Source organism: Aotus nancymaae, unplaced genomic scaffold (assembly GCF_030222135.1).
Source record: "Aotus nancymaae isolate 86718 unplaced genomic scaffold, 86718_ANA_hifiasm-v0.15.2.pri h1tg000062l, whole genome shotgun sequence".
Classification (NCBI taxonomy): domain Eukaryota; kingdom Metazoa; phylum Chordata; class Mammalia; order Primates; family Aotidae; genus Aotus; species Aotus nancymaae.
Window position 1 is genome coordinate 20,001,013 of NW_026988476.1, and position 13,739 is coordinate 20,014,751.

The 13,739-nt window shown below is 44.6% G+C and overlaps 1 long non-coding RNA gene across 1 annotated transcript; it reads left to right on the plus strand.

Annotated features, from left to right (window-relative positions):
* Positions 1-2,273: 2,273 nt before the first annotated feature.
* On the plus strand, positions 2,274-5,332 carry LOC105719922 (uncharacterized). The gene is made up of 2 exons (XR_001108063.1): positions 2,274-2,628; positions 5,049-5,332. It is a non-coding gene; the product is annotated as an uncharacterized LOC105719922 (long non-coding RNA).
* Positions 5,333-13,739: the final 8,407 nt, after the last annotated feature.

Below are 13,739 nucleotides of genomic sequence, written 5' to 3' on the forward strand. Positions count from 1 at the left end.
GTTCTTACATCCACAGCTAAGTCACTCTGGGTCCAATTCAGGAATCCATTTAGTGAAAAACAAAGAGATACAAAAATTAGCCTGGCGTGAAGGTGCCTGTAATCCTAGCTACTCGAGAGGCTTGAGGCAGGAGAATCACTTGAACCCGGGAGACAGAGGTTGCAGTAAGTGAAGATTGTGCCACAGAACTCCAACCTGGACGACAGAGTGAGTCTCTGTCTCAAAAAAAAAAAAAAAAAAAAAAAAAAAGTTTGCCAAAATTATTTTGCTTCCTATTTTGAAGGTGGTGAGAAGATAAAGTTGTTGTTTTTTTTTAATAGCATCTCTACCTATTTTCATTTAATAAAAGTGCACTATGCGGAGGTGATTTTTTAATTCTTGAAAAGTTGTCCTGAAGAACTGAAATAAGACTTATTCCATGTGGTTGAGAGGGCAGACCCAGAAGTAACCATGGAGGAGAGATCTGCTCGATTCAAAGAGAATCTTTTCTGACAGTTATCCTTGTTCAAAATGCAATGAACTACCTCAAAAAAAAAAAAAAAAAAAAGGAATAGAAATAGCTTTATAAAAAATTTAGTACAGTGCTTCATTTTATAGACAGTGAGGAAAACCTGTGTTTAGTGTTAGTGCTTAGAGTCTTTAAATTTCTAATGAATTATCAGGTGAATGTTAAGATTGATGTGAATGCTTAACCAATTTCCACTGGCTCTAAAATGCCTGAATTTAACAGTAAGCCCTTCAAAATAGTTATTTCATGTAGATGAAATTTCTCATCACAGACCACCAAGAACTTTTGAAAAATTTAAAGGCTGTCTTCTTTCATAGCTTATTCACTTATTTCTTTTTTAAAAATGAGGCATGATTATGAGACATGCTCAAGGACAGCTCAGTGGAGGATGCAGAGGTTTTTGCTCTCATTAACACTGGGTTCAAGACCCAGGCCGCTAGGCGCGTTCTTTAAACTCCCTTTGCTTCAATCACTTTTCAGAGTCTAGGTGCCGTTACCCATTGGCAATCCGACGGAGCGAGAAGCAAGCGGGGAGGCAGGGCGACGCATTCTGCCACGCTGGCCCCTCACCTCTGCCATCACAGGGCGTTCTGGGTTCCTCTGAGAGGAGTTTTTCCCTTACAAGGAGGCAGTAGTGGGGTTCCTCGTCGGAAGGTTAGCCCTACTTGTAGGCGAGTAAAGCTAAAGAATTTATGTGAAAGACTTGATTAGCGCGTCTTTGGTCCGTAGCATTCTAAAGCAAAATCCTTGACAGGAGAGGGGTGAAAGAAGTGATATCCGTGACAGGAGGTAGAGAGGGAAGCTCACGTCAGGTCAGTGCAGAGGAATAGTGTTGGAAACTGCAAGCAGCATCCAGGACGGCCGTGGGAAGAACTCGGCAATTCTTAAAAAGAACGTACTTTTTGCTGTCTGTGGTCCGGCGGCCATTTTTTCCGACTGCCTGTGGGTAAACGAGCAGCCCCTGCTGGTTCTGAGGGTAATAACACCTTTTCGCAGAGACGTTCTGAATGTGCACCGGTAGGGGGCAGTGATGAGGCGGTTACAAGTCCCCGAGTATCCCGTCAACTGGTGAGTTTTAACGCTAAAGGAAACGTAAAATAGTGGATAAATAGAATAGTGGAGAGAGAAAGTCAACCATAAACCCCAGTAACATCTGTTTTTTTATTTATTTTTCCTTTAGAGAAAAAGAGGGCTCCTCTTTTAATGCACACATTAGTAAGTTTCTGAATACGTATGAACCTGAAAGGGGGCAAACTTCTTAACTTCAAAGACATTGTCCAAATACATTAATGAGGGAGGGGGGCAAAAGAGACGGGGTCTCGCTATGTTGCCCAGGCTGGAGTGCAGTGGCTATTCACAGGCGCGATCCCACTACTGATCAGCACGGGAGTTTTGACCTGCTCCGTTTCCGACCTGGGCCGGTTCACCCCTCCTTAGGCAACCTGGTGGTCCCCCGCTCCCGGGAGGTCACCATATTGATGCCGAACTTAGTGCGGACACCCGATCGGCATAGCGCACTGCAGCCCAGAACTCCTGGGCTCAAGCGATCCTCCCACCTCAGCCTCCCGAGTAGCTGGGACTACAGGCACGCGCCACCGCGCCCGGCGGTAGGAGACGCTGCGAAAAGCTACTAAAAGCTGCAGTGCGGTGACGTCACCGGGGAAGGGGTGGGTATCAGGCTGGGCGACGAGAGCTTGGACACACCCACACTGGGCGGTCTGGAGGCTACGCTAGTGTGGCATCATCTGAGCTGGGCAGCCATTTCTGCCTTACAGGGTTGGGACCCCGGAATCTTACCGGCGCGGTTGCGGCTGCGCCTCTCGGTGTTTTGATCCGAACACCGCGTTCCCGCTTAACAGAAATTCGTCAGTATGCGCTTCATGCTCATAGTGTGGCTTCCAGACGTGCAGCGAGGGAAAAAGAGAAACGCAATAACCTGGTCCCTCAGCGTTGATTGCTTCAGCAGGGCTTAAATATGTGCTGCGTCTTTTGGGGAACGTTACTTAGGCAACCATCTGTCTCGAAATCTTCCATTATTCTCAGCAAGCATTTAAGAGGAGACTGCACCGTAAGGAGAATAACCCACAGTAGCAGAGGCTGGGAGTCTGCACAGTGCTGAGGTCAGTTCAGTCTTCCCTCCTCGAACGAAGGAAGCCTGGAGCAACTGTTTGCTTTCTCCGCCCTGCATGTTAGTTGCCCGTTGTATTTGGAGAAAAAGCAAGTATCGAGGTATATTGGTGGAAAAATTTGGATTTGGTAGCCTGAAGTCTTTTTTGGGACAAGCTTAGGTTAAGAAGGGATAGAGGGGAGGAAAGAAAAAATAATTTTCGACCATAGAACTGCAAAAGCAGACCTTCTATTTGTCCTCAATCTATAATCTTTCCCTCACCCCCCTTGTTTCCTAAAAAACCAGTCCAGACTTTCTCCTCCACCTCCATCCTTGCAGCAGATAACTTTGCTCCCTCCTTCATGGATAAATCGAAGGCCATCAGACAAAAACTTTTCAACTCCTTGCTAGTCTCTCCTCTAAATTTATCTTCACACCTTCAGAGAAGAGCACCCTTCTGTTTTCCCCTCCTACCTCAAACCCAACAGGTCAAAATTCCTCGATCAATCATTTTCACCCATTCTATCTCTCTTTCACTTACCTAGATTCCGATTTTTCTTCTTAAAACAAACAAACAAACAAACAAAAAAAAAACTCCTTTGACCTTGCCTATCTTTCTAAATGAAATCTCTCTGTTATTTTCATGGCTGCACTTCTTCAAAGCATGTTCTACAATTGCTACATTCGCTTCTTAACCTGTCTTCTGTCCATAACCTATGAATCCACTGAAACTATTCTAGCTAAGGCTGCCATACCCAAGCCTCCTACTTGGGAGGTTTAAGGAACCCTTTCTGACATAGGTGACATTGTTGTACCCGAGTAAGTCAAGGAATGAGCCACACTCCGAGGTTGAATTATGAGTCCTTTATTATGCCAGCGACCAAGAGGTGGCTAACGCCCAATATTCTCTCAGTCCCTAAGAAAAAGTTAGGTGGTCTTTTATACCCTAGTTTTAAAAGGGAAGGGGAACCTAGCTGAAGTAAATTTTTCACAACAGCAGAGTAAGCAAAAAGTTAAAAGATAAACTAGTACATGAGAAATAAAACAGTGCCAGGTGTGAAGGGTAAAGCTGCATACAAGTTACAGATAATGGGGGCTCTGGGCGCTGGACAGCACCTGCATCCCCAGGCTCTGCTGGTACCACTTAACTCGGCCTCTTATCAACAAATGCATTCCTGGAGGTGCCCAGTGTCAGCCTGCCCCAGTTACATACTGTAGTTACATACTTAATGGTGGGAAAATAACTGAAACGAAGAAGCTAAGATGGAGTTTGTCTGGCTCAAGAAGCTAACATAAAACCTGAACACCTTTTAGTCTGAGAAAGAGAGAGTTAGTTTTAGCTGGCAAAAAGCAGGTTATCATAACATAATTTACCACCACCACCAATCTCTGTTACTTGTGACTGCTCTTTCCTTCCTGAATATATCTTCTCTCTGGTTCTTGTTCACAGCCCCTGATATTTCCTCCCAGGCTCGCTCCATTGCCCACGAAGCAAATGTTTTTGTTCCTTGCAATTCCCTCCTAAATGTTCTCTGTTCTCTCACCATGTTCTTCATGAGTGATCTAATCAATTCTCAAGGCTCTTAAATCTATAGTTCCAATCTCATGTTGTTTCCAGAGTTTCAGCTTCACATATTTAGTTGCCTTCTGGATTTCACCTTGAACTCATTCAGAACTTCAAATTCAACATTTGCAAAACTGATCGCCTTCTCCTCTTCCTCCAAACTTGCCCAATCTTCCTGTATTCTCACTTGCTGTCAATATGTTTAGTTGCTCATTTCAGAACTCTCAGAGTCATCCTTGACTACTATTTCTTTCATTCAATACCAAATATTTACTTTTTACTTATCCAATGACAGGCACTGTGCTAGGTGATAGAGATGTGGTGGTGAAGAAAAGAGACACAGTGGAAGAGACAGACAAAAACTTAGCAAAAGAATTATAATTTCAAACTCTGATAAGTGCTGGTGGTATAAAAAATGGTAGCAAGAAACAGGTAGGGCATCTACTTTCCAGAATGTATCAGGTAAGCCTCTTTTAGGAGTATCATTTAAATTAGGACCTGAAGAATGAGGCATCGGTTAAGGTGCTTTGATTGCAAACAAGGACTGTCTGTAAACTGAAGTAAACGAACCTCTCTTTAGGAAATTCAGAAGAAAGAAAATTATCTCAAGAAAGTTGGTCAGAAGCAAATGGACAGATCATGAAATGTTAGTTGTCTCCCAAAGTCGGTTCTTCCCTTTTACAACGCTAATACGTTGTTACTTGGGCACATGAAGTCCCAGCTAGAGACCACATTACCCGTCTGCCTTACAACCAAGTGTGGTCAAGTTCTCACCAATGGTATATGAATGAAAGTTGTACGTGCACTCTGAATCACTTGCTTTAAAAAAATCGGTTGTCCTCTACTTCTGCTCTTTTGCCCTTCTCCAGCACTAGGTGGCGCCAGTGCAGATCTGCTGGAGTGACCCACCTTTAAACTAGGCAAATTAGGAAAAATACCAAGCATCAAGAGGAAAGAAACCAGGGATTACAGAAGGGGCAGGATTCAAAACAAAACCAAAACGAAACCAAAATAAAACGAAAACAGACAAAGCAGAGTCCATGGATGAATTAATGAAGCTGATTCACCCTACAGCCTCCACCCCTCCTACTTCTGGATTGTTAGATGAGAAATAAGCTTCTGTCTCAATTAAATCACTATATTTTGAGGCCTCTTTATTATTGCAGCATACTCTGTACTGTAACCTAATAAAGGGAAGTTCGCAGAAGAAAATCCTGTATAACCAGAATTCAGAAAGAGCAGGAATCAAAAGAGCTCCAGGTATCCAAAGGGCACTACCATGGGATGAATCATTCTCAGTTTCCTCTAAGAAGAATCTGATTTTCTAGTTTGAGTTCTGTATTCTTCTATAATCTGTATTTATATGCATACCTATTTTTATTTTTATTATTTTAAAAATTATATTTTTTTGAGATGGAGTTTTGCTCTTCTTGCTCAAGCTGGAGTGCAATGGCACAATCTGGTCTCACTGCAACCTCTGCCTCCAGGGTTCAAGCACTTCTCCTGCCTCAGCCTCCCGAGTAGCTGGAATTACAGGTGTGCGCCACCACGCCCAGCTAATTTTTTGTATTTTTAGTAGAAACAGCGTTTTATCATGTTAGCCAGGCTGGTCTCAAACTCCTGACCTCAGGTGATCTGCCTGCCTTGGCCTCCCAAAGTGCTGGGATTACAGGCGTGAGCCACCATGCCCGGCCATGCATACATACTTTTATTATAGTTATGTTGTAAATAAAACTTCTGTGTTCTGCTTTACTTTCCCACGTCACTCTTCTTTTGGTGGCAGTATAATCTTTTTTTTTTTTTTTTTCAATATTTTGTAACAGAGTCTTGCTCAGTCACCAGGCTGGAGTGCAGTAGCGTGATCGTTGCTCACTGCAACTCCCACCTCCCCGGTTCAAACGATTCTCCTGCCTCAGCCTCCTGAGTAGCTGGGACTATAGATACGTGCCACCACACCGGGCTAATTTTTGTATTTTTAGTAGAGATGGGGTTTCACCATGTTGACCAGTCTGGTCTGGAACACTTGACCTCAGGTGATCTGCCTGCCTCAGCCTTCCAAAGTGCTGAGATTACAGGCTTGAGCCACCTGTATATAAATACAGATTGTAGAAGAATACAGCTCCTGGCCAGGTGGCCCTATAATATTTTGACTTGATGACCTTCTATTTGTTTAAACTGAGCCACTGTCACACTAATCACCACTTTACCATTCTATGTATTTCATTTGTATTGTTTTATGAATTAGTGATAGGCATAATATCCAGTGCTAAGCCAATTATGCACAACCTCGAATCAGCCATTTGCTTTTTAACAGTGCAAAAAACAAGACCGTGTCCGCCTGTGTGGGGCTTTGCTTGTTCAAAACGTAACCTCTATACGGCTGTGCGCGGTGACTCATGCCTGTAATCCCAGGACTTTATGAGGCCCCGGCGGGCGGATCACTTGAGGTCAGAAGTTCGAGACCAGTCTGGCCAACAGGGTGAAACCCTGTCTCTACTAAAATTACAAAAATTAGCCTGGCATGGTGGCGCATGCCTGTAGTCCCAGCTACTCAGGAGGCCGGGTTCATCACTTGAACCCGGGAAGAGGAAGTTGCAGTGAGCTGAGACATGCACCTGCACTCATCTGGGCCACAGAGCAAGACTCAGTCTCAAAAAAATAAAGTAACCTGTATGAAGGTTAATTTTGTGGCACTAAACATTAGAGTAGATAATAACCTCATCCCAAATGGGATGTCTCAATCTGTCTGCAAAACTCCATGCCATGGAGCTCAAAAGTTCACAAATTAGTTAGAGACCTTAAACAAAGAGCATGGAGTCATACAAAAAGGCTTTCTGCCCTGGTAAGGGGAGAAGGCTTGCGGGCAGGTTGGATCTGGTCCTTGGGTTCTCAGCTTTCACCAGGGAAGGGGTACCAGACAAGGCTGAGTCTGAACCTGGGGCGCACAACTAAAGAAAAGACGATGTTGTGGGGTAGAGGGGGCAAAAAAAAAGAAAAGACGATGTCGAGGTCATAGACAACCAAGAAAAAGAGCCGCACCGCGGACACTATCGCCAGCTGGACCACAGTTCAAGAGGAATAGAAGAGGAACTGGGGTCTCCAAACACGACGGGCTGGGGTCCCAGGGCAAGGGGCGGGGCCGCTGGCGGAAGTCGGGCCAAGAGGCGGGGCTGCCGGCGGGTTGCGGAGAGGCGGAGCCACCAGCAAGTGGGCGGGAAGGAGGCGGGAGGGAGGCGGGGCGTAGGCGGAGTGTGAAAGAGGTGAGGCTATCAGCAATTGGGCGGGCGGGAGGCGGGGCCGTAAGCGGAGTGTGAAAGAGGTGAGGCTATCAGCAATTGGGAGGGCGTAAGGCGGGGCAGTTGGCGGGTGTGAAAGAGGTGGGGCTGCCATAGGGCCCGGCGTAAAAATTACCCAGCGTGAGCTCGGTTCCCCGGGTGTGGTGGTTCCGATCTGGGCTGCGTCCTCCCACGAAGCCCTCAGTTCCCCCATCCTTGACACACTGCCTGTTCTTCGCAGCTCACTACAGCGGAGTTATCTGCTGCTGCTGGCAGGGTTTTCATTGCAACAGGTTGTTATATGCATATCAGGACAAACCTCGTGGGTTGTCCCTGATTCCATTACATTTAATAAACGAGCAGTGGATTAACCAGAATTACAGTTTGACAGAAAGCACGTTTTCTTCTGGACAACACCCTGCGTGTAGGAAGAGCCTTTAGTATGATAGATACACAATATTTAATCGATCCATAAACACATTTCTTGTGATAGGCTTCTAAATCTCAGAATAAATCCTAAAAGTGAACGGTTGAAGTTACTTATCCAGTGTCACACTGCTAGGCCTGTAAATAAACTTGCGGGGTCTATTTTCTCCCATTTGAATATGCTTTGATTTCCATATGACAGTTCTGCCGAAACGTTTTGACATTTTAGATCTTAATAGAACTCCATTACAGCATGACTATTTATTACATTGATTCTGATCTGATGTGTAATGTCCCCAAACCAAAACTCCATACATTAACATCCTGATAGTTAACACACTTCATCCAACTATTGATTCTAACTCTTCACACCAGTGTGGTAAAAGCTTTGTTTTATTTTATTCATTTTGAAAATATTTAAAATGTTTCATTTTCATTAGGTAACCTTTTTTTTTTTTTTTTTTGAGACAGAGTTTTGCTCTTGTTACCTAGGCTGGAGTACAATGGTGCAATCTCGGCTCACCGCAACCTCCACCTCCTGGGTTCAAGCAATTCTCCTGCCTCAGCCTCCCGAGTAGTTGGGACTACAGGCATATGCCACCATGCCCAGCTAATTTTTTTGTATTTTTAGTAGAGACGGGGTTTCACCTTGTTGACCAGTATGGTCTCGATCTCTTGACCTCGTGATCCACCCATCTCGGCCTCCCAAAGTGCGGGGATTATAGGCGTGAGCCACCGTGCCCGGCCCATTAGCTAACTTTGAAGAGCGCTTCCTTTGTTCCGGGTCTCTGTAGATTTAGTCTAATGTCACACACATTCAGAAAAAATGGCAAGGTGATTTGCCTTTCTTTGAATTTCTATTCTCCAGGCTGATTATTTGCTGAGGTTAACATATTTTAACGGGCCTAGATTTTAGTAGGAAAACGAATACTTTAATTGCATACATTGATTTGGCTGGGTGAGGTGGCTCACGCCTGTAATCTCAGCACTTTGGGAGACGGAGGTGGGCGGATCACGAGGTCAGGAGTTCATAACCAACCTGGCCAACATGGTGAAACCGTCTCTACTAAAAATACAAAAATTAGCTGGGCGTGCTGGAAGGCACCTGAAGGGCTGAAGAAGGAGAATTGTTTGAACCCGGGAGGTGGAGGCTGCAGTGACCCGAGATTGCACGATTGCACTCCAGCCTGGGTGACAGGGCAAGACTTCGTCTAAAAAGTAAATAAATAAGTAAATAAATTGCATACAGCTTTCACTGACCAAGGTAAGAGAGGATCGAGTTAACATTATTTGCCTAAACCACTCATTTACTCATTTAAGTATTGAGACCTGCTATGTGCTAGGCGTCCCAATGTGTCAACTATTAGTTAATATTGGGGATAAATAATAGTTTTGAGAATAAAAGTGTAAAAAATAAAACAATTTGCTTGACATGATGCAAGCAGTCTAATCATATATAGGTTTATGTCTATTCATCTTGGACCTGGAAGAGGGGACATAATTTCTGAGTAGAAGAATGACTGGGTTAATGTCTGATTTTGCATGTCCTCTGTCCCCAACTATGATTAGTATAAAAATCCTAGGGTTTCCCCTATGTGGAGTTGGTGAGGAGAGTAATATCTTCCCCTAGACCTCCTCCCCTTGTGAACAAATGGAAGAACATTGAGGCTTTAAATGGCCTTCTGAGGTTCAAATGACAGTCTACTTTCACTTCTTTTATTTTGGAGGGGGAAATTTTAAGCTTTCATGCGTGTGGTTTAGACAGCCTTTAAATATTACTTTGTTGAGAGCTTATGACGTGGTGATTGAACAAACAGCACCATAGGTGCTTGCTAGGGAATGCTTTACACATACAGTATGTCATCACAATTCACTTAATAATTAAAAATATATTGTTACATTATGGTTTATGTGTATGATTTTTTTCCTGAGATGGAGTCTCACTCTGTCATCCAAGCTAGAGTGCAGTGGCACGATCTCAGCTTACTGCAAACTCCACCTCCCAGGTTCAAATGATTCTCCTGCCTTAGCTCTCAAGTAGTTGGGATTACAGATGCACACCATTCTGCCTAATTTTTGTATTTTTGTAATTTTATTTTATTTTTTTTAGTAGAAACTGGGTTTTGCTATGTTGGCTGGTTTGGTCTCAAACTCCTAACCTCAAGTGATCCCCCTGCCTCGGCCTCCCTAAGTGCTGGAATTACAGGTGTGAGCCACTGTTCCCGGCCAGTTTATGTGTACGATATTTTATGACCAAAGGAATTAACACTTTTCTCAGGGTTTGCTTGATACAAATAATACTGAAGGTACAAGCTGCCTGTGTCTCTTCAACTGAAACCCCTTGCTGACAAGGCTCTAATTCATTTTGTGACACAGCTCATTTTCCAAGGGGGAGTATAGCCTGGGGTGTAGCAGCTACTCAGGAGGCTGATACAGGAGAATCACCTGAACATGGGAGGCGGGCGTTGCAGTGAGCCGAGATCACGCCACTGCACTCCAACCTGGGCAACAGAGCAAGACTCTGCCTCAAAAAAAAAAAAATTAGTTTGGCCTGGTGGTGTATGCCTGTAATCCCAGCTACTTGGGAGGCTAAGGCAGGAGAATTGCTTGAACCCAGGAGGTGGAGGCTGCAGTAAGTCGAGATTGGGCCACTGCACTTCAGCCTGGGCAACAGAGCAAGACTCTTTCTCAAAAAGAATTGAAAACTTAAGGCCAGGCGTGGTGTCTCACACCTGTAAGCCCAGCACTTTGGAAGGCTGAAGCAGGCAGATCACCTGAGGTTGGGAGTTCGAGACCAGTCTGACCAACATGGTGAAACCTAATCTCTACTAAAAACACAAAAATTAGCCGGGCATAGTGGTGCACGCCTGTAATCCAGCTGCTTAGGAGGCTGAGGCAGGAGAATCACTTGAACCTGGGAGGTGGAGGTTGCAGTGAGCCGAGATTACACCATTGCACTTCAGCTTGGATGACAGAGTGAGACTCCATCTCAAAAAAAAAAAAAAAATTAAAAAAAAAAATTGTGGATATGGGATCTCACTATATTGTCCAAGCTGGTCTCAAATTCCTGGCCTCAAATGATCCTCCTGTCTCAGCCTACCAAAGTGCTGGGATTACAGGTGTCAGTCACTGTGCCCAGCCCTTCTTTATATCTTTTATATGTCTGCTGAAACTTTCTATTTCTTTGCTGAGACTATGTGTTTTTTAATTGTTTCAAGTGTGTTCTTAATTGCTAACTAAAGCATTTTTATGCTGGCAGCAGTCAAAACTTTGTCATATTATTCTAACATCTTTTTTATCTTAATGTTGACATTTATTGTCTTTTTTCATTCAATTTGAAATATTGTTATAACGAGAGATTTTTGGTTGTCACCTGAATATTTCGAGTATTATAAGACTCTGGATCTTATTTATTTTTATTTAATTAATTTTTTTTTTTAGTCTCCCTCTGTTGCCTAGGTTGGAGTGCAGTGGCAGGATTTCTCTGCCTCCTGGGTTCAAGCGATTATGCTGCCTCAGCCTCCCAAGTAGCTGGGATTACAGGTGTGCGCCACCATGCTCAGCTAATTTTTATATTTTTAGTAGAGACGGGTTTTCACTATACTGGCCAGGCTGGTCTTGAGGTCAGGCAGATCACCTGACCTCAAGTGATCCACCTGCCTCTACCTCCCAAAGAACTGGGATTATTGGCGTGAGTGATCATGCCTGGCCCAATTTCAATTTTAATTTTTTTGCTCTTGTTTTTGAAATGGAGTCTTACTCTGTTGCCCAGGCTGGAGTGCAGTGGTGTGGTCTTGGCTCACTGCAACCTCAGCCTCCTGGGTTCAAATGATTTTTTTAGTAGAGATGGAGTTTCACTGTGTTGGCCAGGCTGGTCTCGAACTCCTGACCTTATGATCTGCTCGCCTCGGCCTTCCAAAGCTGGGATTACAGGTGTGAGCCACCGAGCCCGGCCAATTTTAATTCTTAATTAAGATTTAATTCTTAATTAAGATTCTTAATTAAGATTCATGGTTAAGCAATGAATCTTATTTATTTGTTTGTTTGTTTGTTTGTTTTGAGATGGAGTCTCACTGTGTCACCCTCTTGGCTCACTGTGACCTCCATCTCCCGGGTTCAAGCCATCCTCCTGCTTCCTGGCTGGGATCACAAATCTGCACCACCATACCTGGCTAATTTTTTTTTTTTTAAACAGAGTCTTGCTCTGTCACTCAGGCTAAAGTGCAGTGGTGCGATCTCCCAGCTCATTGCAACCTCTGCCTCCCAGGTTCGTGCAATTCTCCCGCCTCAGCCTCTGGAGTAGCTGGGACTACAGGCATGTGCCAGCATGTCCAGCAAATTTTTTGTATTTTTTGTAGAGATAGGGTTTCACCATGTTGGCCAGGCTGGTCTTGAACTCCTGACATCAGGTGATCTGCACCTGCCTCGGTCTCCCAAAGTGCTGCTATTACAGGAGTTAGCCACCCCACTCAGCCTCCGCATCCAGCTGTATCTTATTTAAACTTCTGTTTTAGCTGGCTTTCTCCAGCTACCACCTCTCCAACAAGGAAAGAGGAGCACTACCTTGTTACTGCCAGATGGGGGCAGAAGTCTAGGTTCCCCATTTGGCCTCTGTTGACACCCTAGGGATGGCTCCTTGTTACTGCAAGGTGATGGTGGGAGTACTGGCTCCCCACTAGGCCTCCAGCAATAGCTCCATGGCTGGAAAGTAAGAGTACCTCATTACTGCTCCCCATTGGGGTTTAACTGACTCTATATCACAAGGGAGGCTGGTACTGAGGGTAAGGGAGTAAAAGAAAAACACCTGTTTTCCAGCGGGGTGCGTGGGCACATGCCTGTAATACTAGCACTTTGGGAGGCCGAGGCGGGTGGATCACCTGAGGTCAGGAGTTTGAAACCAGCCTGGCAAACATGGCAAACCCCCGGTCTTCACTAAAAATATAAAAATTACCTGGGCAAGGTGGCAGTCGCCTATAATCCCAGCTACTCGGGAGAATCACTTGAACCCGGCGGTGGGGAGGTTGCAGTGAGCCTAGGTAACACCATTTCACTCCAGCCTGGGCAAAAGAGTGAAACTTTATCTCAAAAAAAAAAAAAAAAGAAAAGAAAAAAGAAAAAAGCTGGGCGTGGTGGCTCACACCTATAATCCCAGCACGTTAGGAGGGTGAGGGGGGCATTCAAGATCAGCCTGGCCAACATGGTGAAACTCTGTCTCACTAAAAATACAAAAAATTAGCCAGGCATGGTGGCACACACCTCTAATCCCAGCTACTCTGGAGGCTGAGGCAGAAGAACTGCTTGAACCCAGAAGGTGAAGGTTGCAGTGAGCCGAGATTGTGCCATTGCACTCCAGCCTGGGCAACAGGGCAAGACTCTGTATCAAAAAAAAAAAGAAGAAAAGAAAAAAACTTGTTTTCCTATATACTCATGACACTTCTGACACCAAATATGTGGGGTTTTCCCTCACAGTAAGCAATTTTCCAGCTCTCTATCCTAGTCAGGTGTACTACAATTACGACAGTAACTACCCAGAATCAGCACAGGCCACACAGATTAAGGGTTCATTCTCACACGACTGTCCCAGCTCACAAGTCAGTCTCAAACTCCAAGTTGTGACTTGTACTTCGGACCAACTGGCTATAAATCAGGGGCTCCCATGACTCCCTACTGGGGTTTGATGATTTGCTAGATGGCTTGAGGAACTCAGAGAAGCACTTTATTTACAATTATTGGTTTATTTTAAAGAATACAAATCAGAAATAGCAAAATGAAAGATAAGGATTGGGGCTGGGTGCGGTGGCTCACATTTGTAATCCCAGTACTTTGAGAGGCGGAGGAGGGTGGATTGCTTGAATCCAG